Genomic DNA, 23,526 nt, shown 5'->3' with positions numbered 1-23,526 from the left:
AACCAGAGAAATCTGGGCCCCTGTATCCCTCTGCCCCCAGGGATTCCCTGCCATTAATTTGGATAGCCTTAACATGCTCCATATCTGGTTCTGCAGAGGCTAACCTCACAGAATCAACATGATAGGTTTCAATTTCTTGGGGGGTTTCTGTGTTGAGGACAGCAGAACTAACATGAGCTATTGTTTGCCTGCTTCCTCCTAGCACAGGGCATTATTCCTCAGGTGATCAGTGGAATTATACTGATAGCCCCTTTGGGGCTCTTCTACTTTTACAGGAGATTTGGGATGAGTGTTAGAGGAATGTTTTTGGGTAAGAGGATGTTTAGGCTCCCAACCCCCTTCTCTCTTCCCAGGGGCAAAATGGGATCCTCCCTTCCCACCAGTTTTAAAGCCCTCTTCCTGTGGCCTGCCCTCAATAGACACCTGATTCTGTTCGAAGGCATCAGCTAAAAAAGCCACAGACTTTACAACTTTGTCCCATAGACACCGCTTTACATCACCCTTACATATGCTTAGGAAATGCTCTTGAGCAACAAGATCCAGCATTCCCTCAAAACTTACTACCTCTTTACCCCTCACCCATTTTCCCAACTTTCATTTTGTTTACATATTCCCCATTACTCATACCAATATCGCTCTTAAGATTCCTAAATTTAACTCTATATGTTTCAGGGATAATCTGAAAACTTCATAAAACAATATCTTTAAATTTACAATAGTCTAAAGCATCTTCAATAGGCATTCCATTGAATACTTTTCGAGCTTTACCAGCTAATTTCTCAATCAGGGTTGGAACTCTCTTATGAATCAGGGATTTCATGTGTAACCTTTCTGCCATCAGAGTTGGCAGCAACAAGGGCTGGGTTCAGTATCTAGGGGTTCCGTTTTAATAACACAATGCAAAACCGGCTCGAGCCCCCACCCCGTGACCTGGGTCAATTACATACCACCCCCCTGGGTGCCTCTGAGAGGCAATACTTCCCCTCTCACCAGCACGGAGTCTGAGTGTAGCAAAAGCCTTTTAATAAAGGAGGGAACCAATGTGGCATTATGTTGGGGAAACACCACAAACATGTTTCATAACACAAAGCATGAGTAAAAGACCCACCCCCAAAGTAAGTTTGACAGTGTCCTTTTCCCCTCAGGGTCTTAAGTCCAGCGACCCACCAGTCACCGCACCCCCAGTTTTCTGACCATGGTCAATGCAGCCCCCAGAGTTCAGAAGCTCCTCCACAGAGTTTACCTCCCAGCCTGAGTGGAAGTGGGGGGAGGTATGTGGGGCGGGGGGGGAATCTCATGTGCTCCACTACTCGGGTCAACAGCTGATTGCCATGCCTCTCCATGCGACTGCTATAGTCTTTACCACCCACTGCTTCTCTCCACCAGCCGCCTTGCTATCTACTCCGCCAGCCGCCCTCCTATCAGTTCTATTCACCATGCTATCTGCTCACCGTGCTGCGCCGCTCCTCCAGCCATCCCGTGAACTGTTCCACTCTGGTAGCTGCTCCGGCCATCCCGTGAACTGCTCCACTCTGCCAGCCACTCAGCAATATACCTTCAGGCCCACCCACTACTTAACATAGCACTCAGTGATTTCAGCTGTTAGTAATTTTAGCTTTTTTAGTTATTTCAGCTTGTAGTAGGGGAGCCTCAGTGCTGGTGCACCATTAGCCCAAAGTGAATTCAGCTCAGCAGCCTGTAACTAGACTCCTAAGGGAATCAAAATTAGCTCTGCTATTCAACAGTGAAGAAAATAGCAGAGCCCACCAAGTACAAATACCTATCCCCAACCTTTCTCAATTCACTGGGTTTTGGAACCCATGTCCCTTGTCTAGCGAGTGCTATGTAGTTGATGGCGAGTCCCTCTGTCATAAAATAGTTCCACTGTCCTTGATTCACATAATCAGGGTAACAACACTTTATTCTTCATGCCCCAATAACAAAGAAACTGGGGATCCCACAGCAGCCAAAGTGACCATTTGGGCTGCTATGGGCTCATGCTAGGCAGGGTGGGTGTGCCTATGCAAACAAGATCAGCCCCTGAAGTTCTTTTCCACAACTCACCACAATTCACCACCAGATGTCAGGGTAGAGCTCATCCTGACTCTGCTCACACATGTATTACACACAGCATTTCGAAGGTAGTCAGATATTCAGCAATATCATCCTCTTCACTGTATGCAGGACATAAGTGTTCCCACTTGTGGATTTTTGGAGTGATGGGAGTCACTGGGGTTGGGGGGTTCTGGTTCTGCTCCTCTAGCAAGTCCAGTTGGTGTTTTTGCTCTCTTTCTTCCCTCTCTCTTTCTTTTTCTTCCCACTCTTCTCCTTCCATGGCCCTTCTGTGTGCTGCCTCCTCTCTGGCCGACTCTTTCTCTTTTTCTCCAGTTCTTTCAGTTGCAATAATCTCTGGTGCTCCCTCTCCTTTTCTGCAATCTGCAGCCTAAAAAGCTCCAACTTTGCAATCGCTTCACTGCTTTCACTCATTTTCCTGCTTTTCTGTTCCTACTTCCCTTTCCCAAAATAAGCAAACAGAAAATAACAAAACTGTGACCTTCTCCTGACTGTTCTTAGCCACTGCACTCAAGACTCACATAAAATCACAAATATCAGTGCTTAAAGTGTGAACTTCACTTAGAGTACCAAGCTATACATACACCCTGCTCGCTGCGCCACTGTGACGTTCCCCTTTGGTGTTATCTGGACCGGTGATCTACTAGGTCACTCCAATCCTTGACTCTGGGAGCCAGCCTTACCCTGCTCTGCTGTGAGAACCCCTACTCCTGGGCTGTTCACGCACAGCCTCTGGCATGTAAGCTGCTCCTTGGATTGTGCAATCGAATGACCCTAGCCAATACTTCCGGTCCCAGACACACAACCCTAGGAACCTCCATCTTGCAGTGCCCAGTTATGCCCACTAGTCGCTGCAAGCTTATATGAGTTTGTCAATTTAACAAAGAAATTGATATGCACCAGGCTTGTTATCCCAAGGGGAATCTCTGTCAATCTTCAAACTAAATGCACTGCTTCAGGTAGAATAAACAAACAGATTTATTAACTATAAAGATAGATTTTAAGTGGTTATAAATCAAAACATAACAAGTCAGATTTGGTCAAATGAAATAAAAGCAAAACACATTCTAAGCTGATCTTAACACTTTCATTGCCCTTACAAACTTAGATGATTCTCACCACAGGCTGGCCGGTTGCTCTTCAGCCAGGGTCTCCCCTTTGATCAGCGCTTTAGTGGCTTGGTGTGGTGTCTGTAGATGTAGGTGGAAGAGAGAGGAAGAGCGGGGCAAATGTCTCTCCCTTTTATCATGTCCTTTCTTCTCTCTTGGCTTTGCCCCACCCCCTTCAAAGTGAGGTGAGCATTACCTCATTGCAGTTCCAAACTGACCAAAGGAAGAGGGGTGACTCCCTCGAGAGTCTAACAGATTCTTTTGTTGCTGCCTAGGCCAGCCTCCTTTGTTCCTGTGAGGCTGGGCTGGGTCTGCCCCATACATGCCCTGATGAAGTGTGAATTGCCTCTCTGTTCTTGGAGAGTTTTTGCCTGGGTTTGCTTTAAGCCATGAGGATACATTTTCAGCCTCATAACTATATACCTGAAACTATAACATATAACATTACTGTAACAATTACTATAATATCACTATAACAACCATGCTCAGTGCATCATTAGCTTGCCGAAGACATCCAACATGACAAACTTTGCATTGGATACCACACAATCATTTTATAAAGATGTACATGGGGGTTTAGGGTGTTCCCCTGAGGTACAGAGCATCACACTGGTCCCAATGTAGTTCCCAGTTTCTTAAAGCCAATTCATCTTGACAGTAGTGACCCCTGCCACGTCCCCTGGCAAAGTGCGAGGGAAGGTGTGAGATAACCCAAGCCCCTAGCAGGAGTCACTCTTCCCCCAATTTATGCGAGCTGAGGAAGTCTGCTCAAAAGAGTGCTGACATTCAGAAAAACCTGGAATCACAATCTCAAGTAATAAACACAGTCACATCATCAGCATATGCAGGAACTTTCACCGAAGTACAAACTGGAACAGGGACAGAAAGGCCAGAAAGGTGCTTTTACAACATGCATAACAGAAGCTTGATAGAAAGACCATACAAAACCCAGTCAGGGAACAACCTTGTCTGATTCTCCTATGGAATGGAAAGGGGGTTCTCAAAATACCATTCACCTTAGGTAGACCATATATATAGTCTAGGTTGGATATTAGGAAACACTATTTCACTAGGAGGGTGGTGAAGCACTGGAATGGGTTACCTAGGGAGGTGTGGAATCACCATCCTTAGAATTTTTAAGGCCCAGCTAGACAAAGCCCTGGCTGGAATCATTTAGTTGGTGTTGGTCCTGCTTTGAGCAGGGAGTTGGACTAGATGACATCCTGAGGTCTCTTCCAACCCTAATGTTCTATGATTCTGTGATATATCATTATACAACACCTGAATGCAGGTGGGGTGACCAGATGAAACAGACAAAATATCAGGACACATGGGGGAAGCAAAAAAAAAAAAAGCGTCCGGAGCGGAGTTGCCTAAGCAAAACAAAAAACCCCAAAAAAACCGCTGGAGCGGCCAAAGCCACAGTATCGGGACAAATGGTATCCCGACCGTGCATCGGTCGGGATGCAGGACAAAGAATTAAAAATCGGGACGTCTGCTCACCCTAAATGCAGGAGACAAACCTGGGCCCAAAGCCAAAAGTACAAAGAGTACAAAACGAATATCCATGATCTACACAATTAAAAGCATTCTTTTGATCAAGGGACAACAATACAATATGGAAATCAAACATTTTTGAGACTGAAATTACATCTTGCGATAAGGTAATAAAAAATGGACCTGTTGGGGACACAACAGATCTGATCAGGGTGCATGACCGAATCAATCATACTTTTCAATCTATTTGCCAGGGCTTTTGAAAAAAGTTTACAGTGAGAGCAAAGCAAGGACACAGGTCTCTAATTCTTCACCTCCCCAGGGTCCCACTTCTGAGGCAACCGTGTAAGAACAGCTTGATGACAACTGAGGGGCAATATCTTCACTCTGACACTCTCCTGAAAAACCTCCAGGAAGTCAGGCTCAAGAAGGATCCAAGAGGCCTTATAAAACTCAATTGGCAAACCATCAATACCAGGTGCCTTCCTTGAAGCAAAGTCATATAGGGCGGAAGTCAATTCTAACAGTGTCTGGTCCAGTTCAAGTTTGTCCACATCAATGCTGAGATTCTGGGAAGATCCTCAAGGAGCTGCCAAGTCTCAGATGGACGCGCAGGCTCTGCGGCATACAGGTCTGAGAAAAAATTCACAGCAATGTTCCTTAATCCCCTCAGGATAGAATCAAAGAAATGTAGCACCGGAAGGGATCTCGATAGGTCATCTAATCCAGTCCCCAAAGATCTGAGAACACTCAACCTGACAACATCTTGAAATTGCCAATCATCTGCACTGCATGTTTCTTTTCCAGGCTGAAGAAAAACTGAGTAGGTGCATATTCCTGTAAGAGCAGCCCTGAAATCGAGCCCTAACCGGTGCATTCTGAACTTTCCTATCCAGCAGGGCCCAAAAGAGCTGATTTTTATATTTTAAGCTCTCATGCAACCCAGCACCATTACTGCCATGAAAGGTTTTTTCAAGTTTCACAATCCCCAACTCTAATTCCTCATACTCCGGCAAAGGCCCAGAGTTGTCTGCTCCATGTATTGTTGACAAAAACATATAATATTATGTCCTCCCCTTTACATTGTGCCCCCCCTGCAGTATCACCAGGCATAAGTCACTATGCCTGTTGGGATCCAATCTCTGTCACAGCCACCTCAGCCTGAGCTTTACTCTCAGAAACCCCCGCATTCGCAGGCACAGGGTCACCATCCACAGGGGCAGTTCTCCTCTAGGAAACTGATTGACCAAATGTGTCAGGCTCCTGCAATAAAAACAAGCCATGTCCTCCATGGCAACAAACACAATGTCGTCACACTCCTCAGTCCTGTACTTCAAGGAAACTTTTAACACTTTGAAAGCATTGTTTAATTTTATATAAACCTGCCTACGAAAGGGCAAGACATGCCAAACTTCTGGTCCTTTACAGCCCAAAGGAATCCTCCTAATGGAGCTAGTGCTGGAAATGGCTTTTAGATAAGCTATTACCAGCAGGACAGTGGGGTGGGAGGAGGTATTGTTTCATATTCTCTGTGTATATATAGAGTCTGCTGCAGTTTCCACGGTATGCATCTGATGAAGTGAGCTGTAGCTCACGAAAGCTCATGCTCAAATAAATTCGTTAGTCTCTAAGGTGCCACAAGTACTCCTTTTCTTTCTGAGTAATCTCACCATAACTCATTAGGTCTCTAGCCAGCTGCTCACATCCTAAAAAAGGAGGAACGCTAAAGACAGTGACTTTAATAGCACCTGCAGAGAGGGGAACTATAGTGAGAAAAACACCCCACACAACAATCCCCTTGACAACTACCTGCTCAACAAGGCTAAGTGTGGCAACAATGCAACAACAGCTTTGCTCATATGGGAGGCAAACCTCACATTTTTAAACCAGTCACCATCCCCACAGCTCGAACCCACTTCTCCACAGAGGCAGAGTGTGGGCAAAATCCACAACCCATGGCCATGGGTTAAACCCTCAGAATCCACAACAAACTGTGGTCTCTGTCCCCCTGGGCTGTCCAGAGAGCAGACAAAAGTCTGCAAGGACATCCTGAAATTAAACCCACAACAACCATAAATCTAAACACACAAGAAAGAAAACCCCATTTTCCCAAAAGAAATGCAGAGAACAGCAAAGCACTCACTCTCAGCCTCACTTCCAAAGTGCGTGTGCGAGTGCGTGTGTGTCTGAGCATGTGCAGTAGCTTGGTGCTTAAGGCTCTCGTCTGGGATTTGGGAGACACAGGTTCAAGTGTCTGTTCTGAATTTCTCCTGTTGGAACTGTTCCACTTTGTATAAATAATTAAATATTCAGAGAGAGGGAGAGACTGGCTGTATAGCCTAGGGCGCTCACATGGGATGTGGGAGATGCAGGGTCTCCCACAGTCCAAGGTAGTGCCCTAACCACCAGGTTAGTAACTATTCTGGAGTGGGCCTCTTTTTGTGAAAAAAATTCGAAAGTTCTTTGGTTCTGTTCTGGTGTGGAACAGGGACATTTTGTGAAATCTCAAAAAATGTGGTGGGACAAGAACCTATTTCCTACAGAGCTCTAAAAGAAACAGTATCAGCTACTATGGTATTTTTAAAAGACTTAGAACTTGTACAGAGAACATGTTGCTTAGAGCAACTCTTCCCTTGCTCCTTCCTGCCATGTTCCCTGTATACACTGCCTCCCTCCCCAATGTGGGCAATTGGGCTGTGCAGGGTTTTTGCAGTGGGACTTGAAACAGCTCATGATTTGGTGAAACATTCTACATAGCTGCTTTTTCCATGAGATTTTCTCTCCCCTCCATTGCACAGAGGGTGGAGTAAAGGGGCATATCTGATTAATCCTTTTCACACTTGAAAGCTGTGCAAGTTTATTACAGGATGACACTATTATGAATAGCTCATGTTAAAAATACTCTTTGATATGAAGAAATATATTTAAAAGTTTGCCTGCAATACAGGGTAAGAGTAGAGCTAGAATATTTGAATGAGCCCTTTGAAGCCTGCAATTGCCTGAGTTCATTGTCGTCCAAGGCTCTAGTTCAAGATGACTGGAGCTGCTCCAGGCTTTGCAAACTTATTTCAATCATAGGTGAGTTGCTATCATATTGAATTGTCCATTAAAACTTCAAAGGATAAGCTAGATCTGAGTTTTACTTGTCACAATGTAGAATACTTATTTCAGGGAGATTTGTTAAACTTTTCTCATTTTATGGGCTGAATCCCATGTAAGGTCATGTACCATATTAAGGTTTTTGACCAGCAGTAAAGAGCTCAAATTTTCATACTTTACTATTAATGACCTTGGGACGACATAAAATGGCAGCCACCTTTAATTCAATCCAGGTGTGCCGAAGCACAGCAGCACTTGTGCTCTACTGATGTTTCCATAGATAATAGGTACTATGGGCTAAATCTAGGGCTGGTTTAGAAGGTATTTTAGGAAGCTAGGCAATGTAACATTGGAACCACTAGGCAGAACAGGGAAAGATGTATAAGCTAAGATGGTAAGGCATCTTATGGTACAATAAATGCAGTGGAAATAGCCTCATTGCACATGTGTATGTGAGGAGTAGGAAGCATGAGCCAGATTTTCCTCTAACTCACACAGGAATAAACTAGTTAATGGAGATACACCAGTGTAAGTGAGAGGAGAATCAGGCCTCTTAAGACCAAAAAGGGGTATGCCAGTACAGACAAGGGAAATTCACCATGCAAAATAAACTTATTTACGTCCTGCAGTCATGTAAGTGGGGAAAAGAGCATCTAAATCAGAGATGTAAATTTGAGTATCTCTGCCCCTTCCTAAAATAAGCTTGCTTCACATGCACACAGACGAGCAATGCAGCCTACCAACCAAGCCTTATAACATCCTTGTGAAAATAATTATAATCCTCAATATACAAATGGGGAAACAGGTAGAAAGAGGTTAAGTGACTTGCCCAAATTCACACAGCTAATCAGCTGCAAAAGTGAGACGACACTCCCCTGAGCGATGAAAGTTTCAGCCCTATAAAGTGGCAGTGTAGATAGTGCTATAATGCTGGGAGCTATTCCCCTTGCAGAGGTGGTTTTATTATAGTGCTGGGAGAGCTCTGGCCCAGGCTGGAGCCACGACTACACAGCCACGTAAAAGCGCTGCCACGGCAGCGCTTTAATGTCGGCTCTGGAGACATACCCTGTAACTCAGACCTCCTGGCTCCGAGTTGTGCACCATTATCAGAAACCTGTTCTGTTTTACATAAAACATGTGCCTGATACAGTATGGAGCTAACATGGAAATGGCCAAGGGCAAAATATAACACTGAAGGGTCAACTATTCACCCTAGCCCAGCAGGTCACCAAGGAACAAGGTCAAAAACTGAAGACTGGTAATCCGAACAAAGCCACAATACAGTGGACATCTGCCTCTGCCGGGAGAAGATGGCAATGGCAGGATGGCAAGACAGTAAGCAAATTATATTTGGCCCTATGGAAATCATACAAGTGCAACACCATTGCTCCACCATCACATCTAAAGCATGACATTAGATTTCAGTACTATCCTCCTGACAGTTGCCTTTGCAGTCTCTTGGTCACATTCTGCTGTCTGTTGTAGCAGTGTAAATCTGCAGTAACTCCATGAAGACATTGGAGACCAACATTATCAAACACAGGATACCCAACGTTTTCAAACATTTCATTCCTAGTTTTCGATGCACAATTTGAGAGGGTTAGGGCCTGGTTTTTATGGGTGATGCTGAGCACCCACAGCTTCCATTGACTTCAGATGGAATTGTTATTGTTCAGCATATCTGAAAACTATACCTCAGTTTCTCAAGCTGGGCATCCAAAAACTGAGGATCCCTAACCGGATGGACACTTTTAAAAATTTGAGCCTAAATACGTAATCCAGTGGATGGAGTTACTCTTGATTTATACTCATCCAAAGGTTAAGTGAAGGGGGGGGTGTGGGAATGGGCTTCTGCCTTTTTTTGATTTCTTTATGTTGTATAAAAACAAACATATATATACTAATTTGTTTGGCCTTTGACATCATCCTACAAGTATGCGGTCAGTCCTGTTAGTTAGCCCCTCTATTTGATTTGAGCCACCACTACACTCAGGGCAGTTTATTTTTACTTTATTGTAAGATCACTGTTCCAATTTATATAATTTAGGGAGTCAAATTTACACTAACTAAATTCTGCAGTCTAAAATCCGTGGATTTACAAGAGTGTAACTGAGAACAGAATTACAACAGTGCCTTTACTTACACCATTTTTACATGGGATTTTCAGGAATTTATCCATTCATAATTTGCTACTGGATAAATATTTAGATACATGGACTTCCTCTATGTATCTATATAGAATTTTTTTTAAATTTTTCACTGCTTGTACTACTGTACTTTCTTCTTTTTTGTAAAGAACAACCTTTTGTCTAGTGTTCTGAAGAATTTATTTGTTTTTGTGGGTTCGTTTCAACCTTCAAGTCGTTGTAACAGTTTTGTGTATTTAATATACAGTGAGTGTTAATATCATGGACAGTTTTATAACAACATTATAACATATACCATTCTCTCCAGATTTTTATGGACATCTAGGCTTCTGCATTAAACTACTATAGCTTGTAGAATTTACAGCAGAATTTGAAAATGAAACCTCATGAAATGCCTTTTAAATTGTGTTGTATACATCCATTGCTGTATATTTCTTGCAAAAAGACTAAAATGTAGCAAACTCTTATGCAATAATTTCTAACATCCTATCTAAACAAGAGCATAGAATTATCATTCCGCTAGACAAACCATAAAGGAGAAAAAATTGCAGTACAGTAGAAAATCTAAATCCATCTTTTTATTTAAAAGTCAAACAATTACTTGTTTTTCAGAAAAAAAGGTGAAAGACATGCATTGTTAGTTTAACACAGGTAGCATTTCAGATTCTAATATAGACTAATACAGACCAGCTAGAAAAATAAAAGCTGAAGAGAGCCAGGAAACACCCTTTCTTTTAATGCAGACCTATGCCAGAAAATAGAGCCAAGTGGTAGATAATTTTACCACCACAAAACAGCCTAATTAAACATTGTACACTGAAGACACACAGAGAGTCTCAGATTGAGAATTAACATCATATTTTTAATGTCAGTTTAATGCAAGGGGCTGCATTTCTTGCTACATTTGTAACCAAACACTTTAGAAGCAGAAAAGTCTGGATTTATCTTGTACCCTTAAAAACATACAGAATTTACACTGAAAAAAGTGATTTACAGAGATGACACAAGCTGCACTCCGTGTTATCAGAAAATAACACCATTGCATCACAGAGAGCCAACTCAAGTTGTCATTTTGGTTACTATTATTTCTTGAGTAATAAATGACTTCTAGTTATTGTGGGCTGATGTGACATGGCAGTGTAAAATCATATTCCAGGTTGTGTTGACCAAGATGATAACGTGTGCCCCCACTGTACTAAACCTGTGCAAATCTTTTGGAATTCTTATTTGTTACACCCCACATTCATCATAGTAGCCAATGAAGAAGCCACAACAGATGTTATGTGCTATAAGTTGCTATTGTGGCTTCATGCTAGAGCAGTCTGCCTTAAACAAGCTAATAAAAAACTTCACTTGAGGAAACACTAATGAGGATTTTTCAAAAATTCCAGTAGGTAAAACCAAGCTTACCAGGGGCAGCTCTGCAGTTGTGTGCCTAACGTATTTGCTTATTACCAATTAAACTGAACTCCAACACAATGTAAACACTAAACACCTGCTGGCCCACACTAAAAACACATACATACTGGTACTACTATAAGACACTTGTATTAATATTTTGCATTTTCTATCTCTTTTCTGTACCCCTAATACTCTTTCACTCATCCCTGAACTTCTTCTAAATTTTGCAATATCCTTTTGGGATGGAGTGACCAATACAGCACTAGACGAGGATGAACCATTGTTGTTGTTTTATAAAGGCATTATAATGTTTTCTGTATGATTCTCCATCCCATTCCTCATGCATCCAGTGGTGAGCTGGAGCCAATTTGCACCGGTTTGCTAGAACCGGTTGTTAAATTTAGAAGCCCTTTTAGAACCGGTTGTTCCACAAGGGACAACCAGTTCTAAAAGGGCTTCTAAATTTAACCGGCCAAAAGTGGCGCCTTAGGCGCTGACTCCATGGGTGCTCCAGCCCTGGAGCACCCACTGGGAAAATTTGGTGGGTGCAGAGCACCCACTGGCAGCTCCCCACCCCACCCCCGGCCCCAGCTCACCTCCGCTCCGCCTCCATCTCTTCCCCTGAATGCGCCTCCCCGCTTTGCTTCTTCGCCCCCTCCAGGCTTCCTGTTCATGCGGGAAGCCAGGGAGGGCTGAGAAGAGGCGGCGGCTTCGCACTCAGGCCCAGGGAGGCAGAGGCGGAGTGGAGGTGAGCTGGGGCAGGGGGGACACAGGAGGGCCGCCTGTGCCGTAGCAGGTAACCCGGGGGTGGGGGGCACAGGGAAACCGCTCCCTGCCCCAGCTCACCTCTGCCACTCTCGGCCTGAGCGGGAAGCCACCGCCTGCTTCTCAGCATTCCCAGGCTTCCCACCGAACAGCTGATTCGCGGGAAGCCGGGGGAGGGGGCGGAGAAGCAGAGTGGGGCAACGCATTCAGGGGAGGAGGCGGAGTGGAGCGGAGGTGAGCTGGGGCTGGGCACAGGCTGGGGAGCTGCCGGTGGGTGCTCTGCACCACCAAATTTTCCCAGTGTGTGCTCCAGCCCTGGAGCACCCAGGGAGTTGGTGCCTAAGGCGCCACTTTTGATGTGATCAGTGGGGGAGCGGCCACTCCCCCTGCTCCCCCCCAGCTACGCTCCCTCGCCCCTAGGAGCCAGAGGGACCTGCCAGATGCCCCAGGTAAGTATGGCTGGGACTCTCCACTTCACCCCCCGGCAGGTGCCTCTGGCTCTTAGGGGTGGGGTGGGCACCCACTATGGTGGCCCACGAGACCCTCCTGCCCGGTTCTGGGGGCAGTCAGGGGACAGAGGAAAGGGGTGGATGGGGTAGGGGTCCTGGGGGGGTGTCAAGGAATGCGGGGGGGTTGGATGGGGCAGGAGTCCTGGGGGTGGGCAACGACCCCCTCATGGGGTGAGGAGGGAACACGTTGTTAAGATTTTGGCAGCTCATCACTGCATGCATCCTAAAAAAATTTGACCTCAGGTGCACATTGAGCAGAGGTCTTCCTTGAGCTGTCAACAATGGTATCCATGTCCTTTTCCTAAGTTGATATAATTAATTTGGAACCCAGTAAGGTCTATAAATAGATAAAAAATTTCTCTCCAAAGTGCATTAATTTGCATATATCAGCATTGAATTTCATCTGCCATGAAGTTGCTCATTCACCTAGCTTGTTTATTTCCTTCTGATGTTCCATATAACCCTCTCTGGACCTGATTAACCTGAATAATTTTGTGGCACCTGCATATTTTACTATATCAGTGTTCATCCCATTTTCCAGATCATAATAAATAAATAATGCCAATCTTACTACAGAACATGTGGTATGTCAGAGTTGAACTTTTGCCAGGATGGAAATTGATTATTTATTCTTAGTATTTGTTTTCTGTCTTTTAGCCAAAGTAATCTGTAACAATACTTGGATGAAATTCTGCCCCATTTGGGAGTTTTCCAGGGGCCTACATCTCTCACCTCTTGACTACTTAGTTTCTTTCGTGTCCTCTTGTGAGAAACCTTGTCAAAGACAATATGGAGGTCTCAACTTTTGTCAAGTGATTCTCCTTTATCACCCACTTTATTGATGTGTTCAATGAAGTCTAGTAGATAGAGAGGCATGCTTTTTCTTTTGAGAAGCTATACTGATGTACCATATGTATTGTGATTTTATTTTAAGTTGTTTCGACTGGCTTACCCAGTATATAGACCCAGGCCAGTTGTGTACAGCAAAGTAGCCCTATTGGGATCCTGGAAGTGCTAAAGGATCCCCCCAGCCTAAGAGGGTGGTCCACAGGACCTGGAAACCAAATAATTACAGGGGACAACTAATGAAATAACAGGGACAGAGGTCCCTGGTCAAAGGTCAAATGAAGGGAACCAGACCGGGACACTGAGCAGAGAACCCTGGACAGCACCCACCGCTCCTCAAAGGCATCAAGGGAGTCAGTGGACGCTGCCCAGATACGTGAATGGATGGACGACAGGAAATAGGCACCACAGTCACAGGACACTCCATCGGCCAACCTCCTCATTCTGGTTTTATAGATGGCCATTTTAGCTCGGGCCAGGAGGAGATTGACCAGGGGGTCCCATGACTTTGTGGTGCCACGGATAGGGAGTGCATAGCTAAAGAGGTGAGGGGAAAAGTACAACCAAAAACATAACAAAATATTTGTGAGGAGCTGGAATAGGGGCTGCAACTTGGCACACTTCAGATAAATGTGCGCCAGGGTCTCCCTCATGCCACAAAAGGGGCAGGTGTCTGGGATGGGGTGAACCGCGCCAAGTACATGCCCGTGCTCACAGGCCCGTGAAGGAGCCACCAACTTATATCCCTGGCAGGCCTCAGGACCAGAATGGAGTATAGGATGGCTCACTGGGGCTCCTCACCCTCTAGAGGTGGGAGGAGGTCCCGCCACTGTGTGTCAGGGCAGGACACAAGGGTGAGGACATGAAGGGTGTGGAGCACGAGCGTGAAAAGATGTTTCCTTGGCGCGTTCTGGAACTGGACCAGCTGCAGATCGTGCAGACAGCTGATGGTGAAGGGGTGGGGGGGTCGGTTGGGTCCACAGGGTAGGGGCCCCGATGAAAAGGTCTGGCGGGCCTGGGGTGGAGGGTGGGCAGGGCGTGCCCTCATGCAGGACCTGGTCAAGGTAAACCCAAGCAGCGGGCAGCAAAGCTGAAGTACACACTGGAGAGTACGAGGCCTGGAGAGCCCCATGCGCTGAGCGAGCATCAGGGGATCCAGCTAGTCTCCCCGGTCGAAGTCCAGGAGGTCTCCGACTCTGGTGACTTCTGCCAGGACCAACCTCTGGTGCACTGAGGGGGACTCCACCACCTGCACACAGAGCTGGGGGTTGTGTAGCAGGGGCTCTGCGAGGAGATCTGCCCCCACGGTGGCTGCCATGGACCTGGTCACTGAGAACAGCTTCCAGGTCCGGAGGTAGAAGACCGGCAGCCCAGAGAGGTCTCACGGAAGACCTCTCGGATGGAGATAAAGGGGCTGCCAGTCGTATTGGAGCCCTCGGAAGCGGCGCAGGAAGGCGCGTGCCAGTACGCTCCACGCTGGACTACCTGTACCATAAACGAGCCTCTGCAGGGCCTGGAGGCAGAAGACATGGACCTGAGTGTGTAGACACTTCAGGCCCTGCCCTCCCTCCCTCAGGGGTAGATGGAGAACCCCTGCAGAGACCCAGTGCAGTCCTGACCGGAAGAACTCCAGAATCAGTATCCACCGCCAGGCCCTTCTCCACCACCTCCTGGGCGGTGGCCTCCGATGTTAGGAAGAACATGACCTTGCCATACATTTTGGAGACCGCCACAATGGCCGTGGGCCCCACCACCCTCACCAACACCTGCACGTAGGTCTCCCCGTGCAGGGAGGCGGGCACCAGGAGGCAATGGATGCCGGGAAAGTGCCCCGGCCGCTGTAGATGGTAGCGGAGGTGGTGGGCAGGAAAGATGCTGTAGCGGCGGGGGGGGCTGCCATCACCTGGGCGTATGCCTTGGGTGGCGGGGGAGGGACACCCGCAGAGCTGGTGGAGGGACCAGCGGGGAGGGACACAGTTGCCGGTGGTGGGGCCGCTCAGTGCGGACAGCACCTGCCACGGAGGGCCTTGTCTTTTTGGCAGGGCCCGTCCCCCTTTTTCTTACCCTGGCCCTTCCCACCTGCTGGGGGGGGCTCCCCCAGAATCCGATGGGGCAAGGGACATGGCAGCAGTGGAGGTCACCCTGGTGCCCACTGCTGCCGGCGCCCCAGTGGGGCCGGTAGCAGGTGGTTTGGCAGCAGCGGTTGAGGTAGACGCTGGGGGGGCGGGGGTGATGGAGAGATGGGGGGAGGGGCAGCTGGGTCTGTTGGAGGGGCCCCACCAACTATGTCTCCTGCTATAATGAGCAGGGAGAGGGGAAAACACCAGAGAGAGGAGGGGAAAGGAGAAGCAGGTCGACCATTCCTCCCTGCTAGGCTGCAGGCAGGGGAGGAGGGCGCCAAAAGGGTGGGGGACAATCAAGGCAAGTTTAGTCACTGACATGGGGTGGGAGTCCAGCTCCTCTAGCTGCACTAGGGGAGGGGGGAATATAACAGCGTAGGGGGGTGCAGTGAAAAGGGGTTCAAACTAAAATGGGGAGGGGCACAAGCGCATGGAAGGGGGCATAGGCACACTGAGCAAGGGGCTAATCAGGGCAGGGGAACTGTGGGGGGAGGGGGGGAGAACCAGGCTGGAGGTAAGACAGGGAACCAAGGGGCTAGCGTCAGAGGCTGGGGTGGGGCAAACAAACAAAAGCTGCAGAAGGAAAAGGGCAGGGCAGGCAAACAAACTGAAGCTAGTAAAGGGGGGCTGGAGCAAAGGGGAGGCAGGTAGCAAGGGGCAAAAGGCTGCAAGGGGCAAAAGGGGGCAGGTAGCAAGGGGCAAAGCTGTGGGGGTAGTCAGTCGGGGGGGGGGGGTGTACACGTGCACCTGCACAAAAAGTCAGTATGGGCTGGCTGCTGCTTCTGGCCCACATCGTGGTGAAAGGGTGGGGCAAGTCAGGTGAGCAGCTGAGTCCCAGAGGCAGGAGCTGAAGGCAGATGGTAAATGTCCACTGCGGGTGGTAGAGGGGGCAGCAATGGTGGTGGTGGGGGCAAAGGGGAACACACAGATGGACTAGGGGGCAGGCTCCACACCACACCCCCTGTGTCCCCACAAACACAGTCAAAACCCCCACCACAAGAGCACAGTTCAAAAGTTACTCAGTCTTTGAGGGCCCCCTCCACAGCAGTCTGCAGAGTCCCTGTGCACTCCCCCAGCAGTAGATGATCCTCTTCTCCTCCTTCGGGTTCCAGCAGCTCCTCAGCAGCAACTACAGCAGCAGCTCTAGGCAGCAGGCAGATAGAAAGGACCCATCACAAGTGGTGGTGGTGCCCACAGCAGCAAAGCCCAGGGCTAGAGTCCCTCACTCCCCACCTCTGGGGAGAAGGCCAGTAGCCCCAGGGCTGTAGCAGCAGCTGCAGCAACCAAGTGGGGGCAGGCAGTCCAGCAGCTAGCCAGCAACCAGGTAACAGAGAAAGGGCCGGGGGGGGGGGGGAGGGGCAGGGGGGAAGAGTGTGTCTTGTCTAGCCCAGCTGGGGAGTAGCTAGAGCAGCCCCAGCAGCAGGAATCTCCCTTCTTCCTCCAGGCCAGAGGGTTATAGATGAGAGTCAGGGCAGATATACTGGCCACTGGATTAACCATTTTCTGTTCCCTGACCGACTAGCGCAGGGGGTGCGCCAGGCTAATGAGAACACCTGACTCCAATTAACTTGTAAAGAGTCAGGTGAGGCCATTAAGCTAATGTGACCACCTGCCTCTAATTAAGACCCCTCTGATACTATAAAAGGGCTCACTCCAGTCAGGTAGAAGAGAGCTAAGGAGTAGAAATGTGGCTGAAGGGCTGGTTAATGAAGACAGCCTTAAGTCATTGGTAAGGGTGTTATAAGGTAAGGGAGAAGTAGGAGACCTGTAGGTAAGTGGCCCAGAGAAATATAGCAACTCTGGCAATGAAGGGTTGGCTGCTAACAACTGCTACCATTAGGGTCCCTGGAGTAGAGGGTGGGCCTGGGTTCCCCCAACTCATCACTACAGAAACATTTCCTGGGAGGGGAAAACAGGCCCCTGTCAGGGTAGGAGGCTAAATTGTTTTGGTATGAGGCAGTAGGCGCAACAGACTATGGGAGTTCTCTCACCAATCTCCTTGCTGGCTTATGATGAAAAAGGCTCAGTAGATTGTATCCCTGGCCCTACAGAGAGAAGGGCTACATGGAGGATTGCAGTGAACCTCTGAAACTAGCATAAACCACTTGGAAGCATGGGACCCCCAGGGACTAGGTTAGAGCTCTGTCACAATAGGTAAAGCTTACTGGTCTGGCAATTCTTGAATTCCCTTTAGAGTCTCTTCATAAATAGAAGTACAACTTTTGCTGCTCCCTGATCCTCTGACAAAATAGTTGTTTTTAATGTAACAATTTGCTCCAGCATTTTTTTGATACCTCAATCTCTGAAAGTTCTTCACCTTTGTTCCAGAAAAAAGCAAGTCGGGGTAGAAATCTCCACATCTTCTGTATCAAGACTGATACTAAAATATCATTTAGTGTCTGAGCCATGTCCTTATCTTTCTTAATTGCTCCCTTTAACTCCTGTTGATCAGAGACTTGCCAATTCTTTTGCAGGCTTCTTGTTTCTGATATACAGTACTTAAAGAATTTCTTGTTTGTTTTCCTACCTTTAGCTATTTGCTCTTTGAAATCCATCTTAGCCCTTCTAATTTTCTTCTTACATAGTGCATGCTGCAGTTTATGTTCCTTTTATTTGTCTTATTTTTTTTATTATAAGTATCTAAACTCTTGACCTTTTTAAAAGTTTTCCTGTTAATAGATCTGCACGTAACTTGGCTGATTTTCTGTGTGTATTTACATGTAGTTTGGCTAATTTCATATAGGAGGGGGTATATGTTTTTAAATTTTGCTTCTCTGTTGGTCATACTATGTAAATAAGGAGAATCCGTTCTGCCTTAAGTATGCTTTAGTGTTCTGATGGGGGGTAGGGAGGTGGGGAAGATGGTTATCTGCTACACAGATTAGCCATTGGTTAATCATGGCAACAATCCCTACAACAATTATACTTCCAAATATCCTTTAGCTCTGGATGCCCTAAATTTGAAGTCATATGGGCTTCATTCTTATTCAGATTAAGATCCTTAAGTAAGTAAATTAAATCCATTTATTCATGTAAATATCATAGCAGCTTTTTTAGAAGCCTTCTCAATCCATTGCTAGCTTCAAGCACACAGCGGATAATCTCCCAGTTATATGCAGCATACCAGTTACCCATTTCCTTGCTGGTCATCCCCTGCTACAATGACACCCCGCCATTCCTTCCATAACAACTTTCTCCAGTTATATCTGTCTCTACATCTAATGTGACCAAAGTATGTAAACTTGAGCCTAAGTTCCTTAAGCACTAAAGTGGCCTTAGTATAAATGAGAATCAGGTCAATATGACTCCAACTAGTATGTGCAAGACATACTAAATAACCACTGTACTTCTGCATATATCCCTGCAAACTTCTACATCCATCTGACCTGGTGTGTTTTTATGTGTATGCAGCTGTGTACATTATAAACACGTGTGAGTTTCTGTACACTGATCTATCACTCCTTATCTTCTCTTTAAAAGCCAAAATACCAGCATTATCTATTGGGGAATTTTCTCAGTAAAAGGGCAAATTGGACTTCTGATCTAGATGTATCTGAAGAAGTGGGTTTCTACCCACAAAAGCTTATGCCCAAATAAATCTGAATCTTTAAGGTGCCACTGGACTCCTTGCTGTTTTTATGGATACAGACTTACACAGCTACCCCTCTGATACTTGATCTAGATGTGAATTTTGAAAGCTAATATGCACAGCTTTTGTGGGAATTTTTGTGCACTTGACATTTTGTAGCCAAGAAATGTTGATGTGTTGAAAATTATGCAAAATTAACTAGTGAATTGAAATTTTGCATGTTTTGTGTTATTTTTAAAACCAGTTTTAATTACTCCAATTAGATAAAATACTTTATTTACATTCAAAAGGTCATTCCTCCTTTGTTACCTCCAAAATGTAAAGAGACCTCCAACACGATATCAAACTAACCCCACTCACTAGAATTATTTTCTGTAAATATTGCGTTTTCTTGAACTGTTGGAAACCATACTCAAATCTTGGACTATGCCAAAACAGGTATGGTTTTTTTAGCTTTAGGAGTCGGTTAACTAGTGCTGTGTCCATTCCAGTGATTGTAGTTCTCCCCCAGAAGCAGTGATGTAAGAACCTCCAAATGGTTCAGAATTCATATTCACTTTGAATGCTAATCTGAAGCTGATTTGAACCTTTGAGGACTCCACTAGAACTGGTGAACCTACAGACAATGACTTGCCCTATCTGTTTGTATTTGAGAGGAAACTTAGCAGCCTGAAACCTCTTTCTAGCATTCCTTCCTCATTTTTAGGGGTAACCAAGCAACCTGTTTCCCTCTGTGACCTCAGATTGCTCCACAGAGTGGCATAGCAAACCTACTCACTGCAGTAACAGGGAGGCAAACGCTCTTGTTCTTATACACAGGGATCAGCATCCATTATTTCAAAATTTAAAAGTCTTTCACATTTTAAATAGGCAGTTCATGGAATTCAGATTACTTGGTCCATTGCACCAAATGAGATAGCAAGCACATGTTTACCCTAGAATTTGCCTGAATGGACTGAAAAAAGGATCCATCAGGCTATGCCTGCATTCCAGGGGGATGTCTGGGTTACCTGACTGCCCTCTGAAGATGAGTCTCTTTTCTTGGAAAGACATCAAGGTTCCATTTCCTCTACATACTGTAAGAAGGGCCTGAATGGAAAATGGTGGAAAAGTCTATGGACAATGTTGGAACCTCCCATATCTCCCCCTTTCTCCAAACAAGGGATTGAGGGGGCTTAATCTTAATTTCCCAAAGATCAAAGAAGGCTTGGTTTGAGGAATGAGAAAAGATTGGCAGGGAACAGGGAGGGATTTTTCACTGAACTTTTTCACTCATCCCTACCAATAACCAATCAGCCAACATCAGCACGAGAGTCTATATGAGAGCTCCATGGGCACAATCAATATGTGCAAAACATTCCACACTACATTTTTTTCGTGTAGTATTAGTAAACTTAAATACAGTACTTCCTTATTCAGATAGTGGGTTTTTTGATCTCTTTTTACAAAATACTAGATACCTACATTTTTGGTGGAAGAATGTACTCAATCTATGAACATCTCCTCCAAAGAAAAATATAGATTTCACTGATTCCCTTCACCCCGCCCCCAAAACTAGCAATCAATCCTCTAAATTAAAGTTTAAGTGTCCTTTTTTTAAAAGGAGTTTCTTACTTTATTCCGGGGAAAAAGTATTTTATTTACTATATGCAAGATCAATGTCTGTCTGGTAATTATATATGCTCCATATAACACAGTTTATAGGGGGTTTTCCTCATGCCTCAGTGATTTCTGGATCTTCAGAAAAGCTGTGGAGAATAGCATCATGCTGAATAAAAATACTTTTACAGTGTGTCCAACATATAGTGACTAGATCTTTGGACTACCTATTTTTTTGCAGTTCATTGATGAATTTATCTCACATCAAGTTGAACAATTAATATTTCAGCTGTTTATAACCCTTAGCTTCTAAGCTAGATGAATTCAGACTGGAAATAAGGTGTACACTTTTAACAGTGAGTAATTAACCAAAGGTCATGGTGGATTTTCCATCACTGTCAATAGTTAAATCAAGATTGGATTTTTAAAAAAATATGCTCTAGTTCAAAGAATTATTTTGGAAGTTCTAGGGCCTATGTTATACAAGAGATTGGACTAGATGATCACAATGGTGCCTTCTGGCCTTGGAATCTATAAAATTCCCTTTAAGCCAATATTAAATATCTAGTAAATCGTCTCACTCACTAAGTTGAGAAACTTGAAGAAAATATTTTGGGCTAAATCCTACTCATTTTAGTCATATGAGACTAGCTTTGGTAAATTCCAATTGGACTGTTCATAGGCTAGATGATTCTTTTTACACTGATGTGACCCCCCCGCAAGTATCTTCACTGAATTTAGTTGAATTACTCTGGAGTTCCATTAGTGTAACTGAGAGCACAATTTTCATACATGTAAGTAGAGAGCAGGATTTAGAGCAATGTGCTCATAAACTGTCTTTATAGTTCTATCAGATGCAACTACTGTAGACTAAAGTTCAGAGTAGCAACAGTAACAATCTAAATTACTTCTGCAGTCAGTTACCTATTCCACAAATTCAACTTAGCATATTTATGTATTTAAATATTAGTTTGCTCTGATCAGAGAAAAATAACCTTTTAAGGATTGCCATGAAATATGTTTCACAATGCAGAAACAACAATGAACAATTCTCTCAACCGCAGAGAAATTTTCTAAGATGTTTCATGTGTATGACAAAAGAATAGCCTCATTCAGGCAACCGATGGCCCATCCAACTTAATATCCTGTCTGCAACAGGAGAAAATTTAAAACCACTCGAATGCTTCTGACTTTGGGGGAAATATCTGATTGGCTTAAGCACTGAAGCATGAGGCTCACTAGCCCATGTGAGTTTACCTTAGCTTATTTCACTTTTGGAGAAAACTTGTAAATCTACACAATTATTCTTAGGCCTTATGATTTTATGTTAATTAAAACAGAATGAGTGAATGTGTGTATAATATGTATGTTAAGGAGGAGAAAAAAAATCTGAATATTTAAGACTCCCATAAACATCTGGAAGCTTAGTGATCTGAACTTGGACTATCTACTTCCTCAGTAACAGGTCAAAACAAGTACATTTGGACCAATGAGTTTGTTTGGATTCAGATCCAGTATTTACGGCTTGGTCCTCTTCCTTCTGTATATATTTGGACCCAGGGTTTTGGCTCAGCCCATCACAGAGGGATGGGACAACTACAAAGTTTCAATGTGATAAAGTTTGGGAATTTTGGTGATCTATGTATCTTACGAAGGAGAGAGAAAATAAAATTTGGTCATTTTGCTGATGCAGCCGAAGTAAGATTTCATTTTCTTGTCTCTATGTAGTTAAATTCCCAAGAATCCAATTTTGTTGGTGAGAACATGACAAATGCTTTAATAATGACTATTATTAAAGATAATTGGTAATGTCTGATTTATTTTTCTAGTAAATTCATTAAAATAAGTTATTAAAACCTTCTCCTGTAAAGACTGCTTTTGTCTTTAACACAAATATGTTATTTCCAAGAACAGCCAGATGAATATGTTGCAGTAGTGGTATTTAAATTTTGGAAGGAATTCTCAGCTCATTATCTAACGTGAGATGTTTTATCTCATCTTCTGAATTACTGGTATTAAGAATAGCAAGACAAGACCTCTAGCTTCTATTTAAGCAAGATGAGGGACATATTGAAAATAGAACACAATCAAGAGGGAATATTAGTCAGAGGCATGTGCTACCAGAGCCAACATTAATACCATGTGTCAGATGTTTCTGGTGATGAAAACCTTTCTGTAAGGTGAAATGGGCCATATTCCATTCCTTTTCTTTCAAAGATAAGGTGGAATTGTAAAACCTACCTGGCTCCTTGATGCAAGGACTCACCACATGAGAGAATCTCCAGCATATTACCGTTGGCAAGCAGATTTTTCATGCTTTTTTTTCCTCCAGGCATTACAGAAAATATTAAATCAGTTTGTCCATAAAAACTTTTGATCCTAGAAACAGCCTAGGGTACTATCATTATCTTCAGGAGAACCATTTGTAGATCTTCAGTAAGTAGTACTAATTTAATTTCTTTGCTAGAGAAAGTGTCCAATCTTCTAGATCAATATTTGATTGAACATGTTTGACATGTTGGCCTCTCTTCCTGGTCCAAAGACTTTTTTGAACCACAGAGGTAAACCGTTTTAGCTCCCCTGGGATCTAAGTGGAAGGAGGTATCAAAGATCTGTAAGAAACCTACCTGCTGTTCCTTGTGTTCTTCCAGCAAAACTTTCTGAAGGTTGAAATGAGGAAGAAAAGATAAAGAACCAAAATGTCTATCAACTTTTAATCTTTCTTTGTGCCTGTCTCAACTAAAAATTGTTTATAACAGTTTACAAAAACTT

The sequence above is a fragment of the Eretmochelys imbricata genome, chromosome 3 (genome assembly GCF_965152235.1).
Source record: "Eretmochelys imbricata isolate rEreImb1 chromosome 3, rEreImb1.hap1, whole genome shotgun sequence".
NCBI lineage: Eukaryota > Metazoa > Chordata > Testudines > Cheloniidae > Eretmochelys > Eretmochelys imbricata.
The sequence above is the reverse complement of the archived record's forward strand: the minus strand, read 5'-3'. Positions refer to the sequence as shown.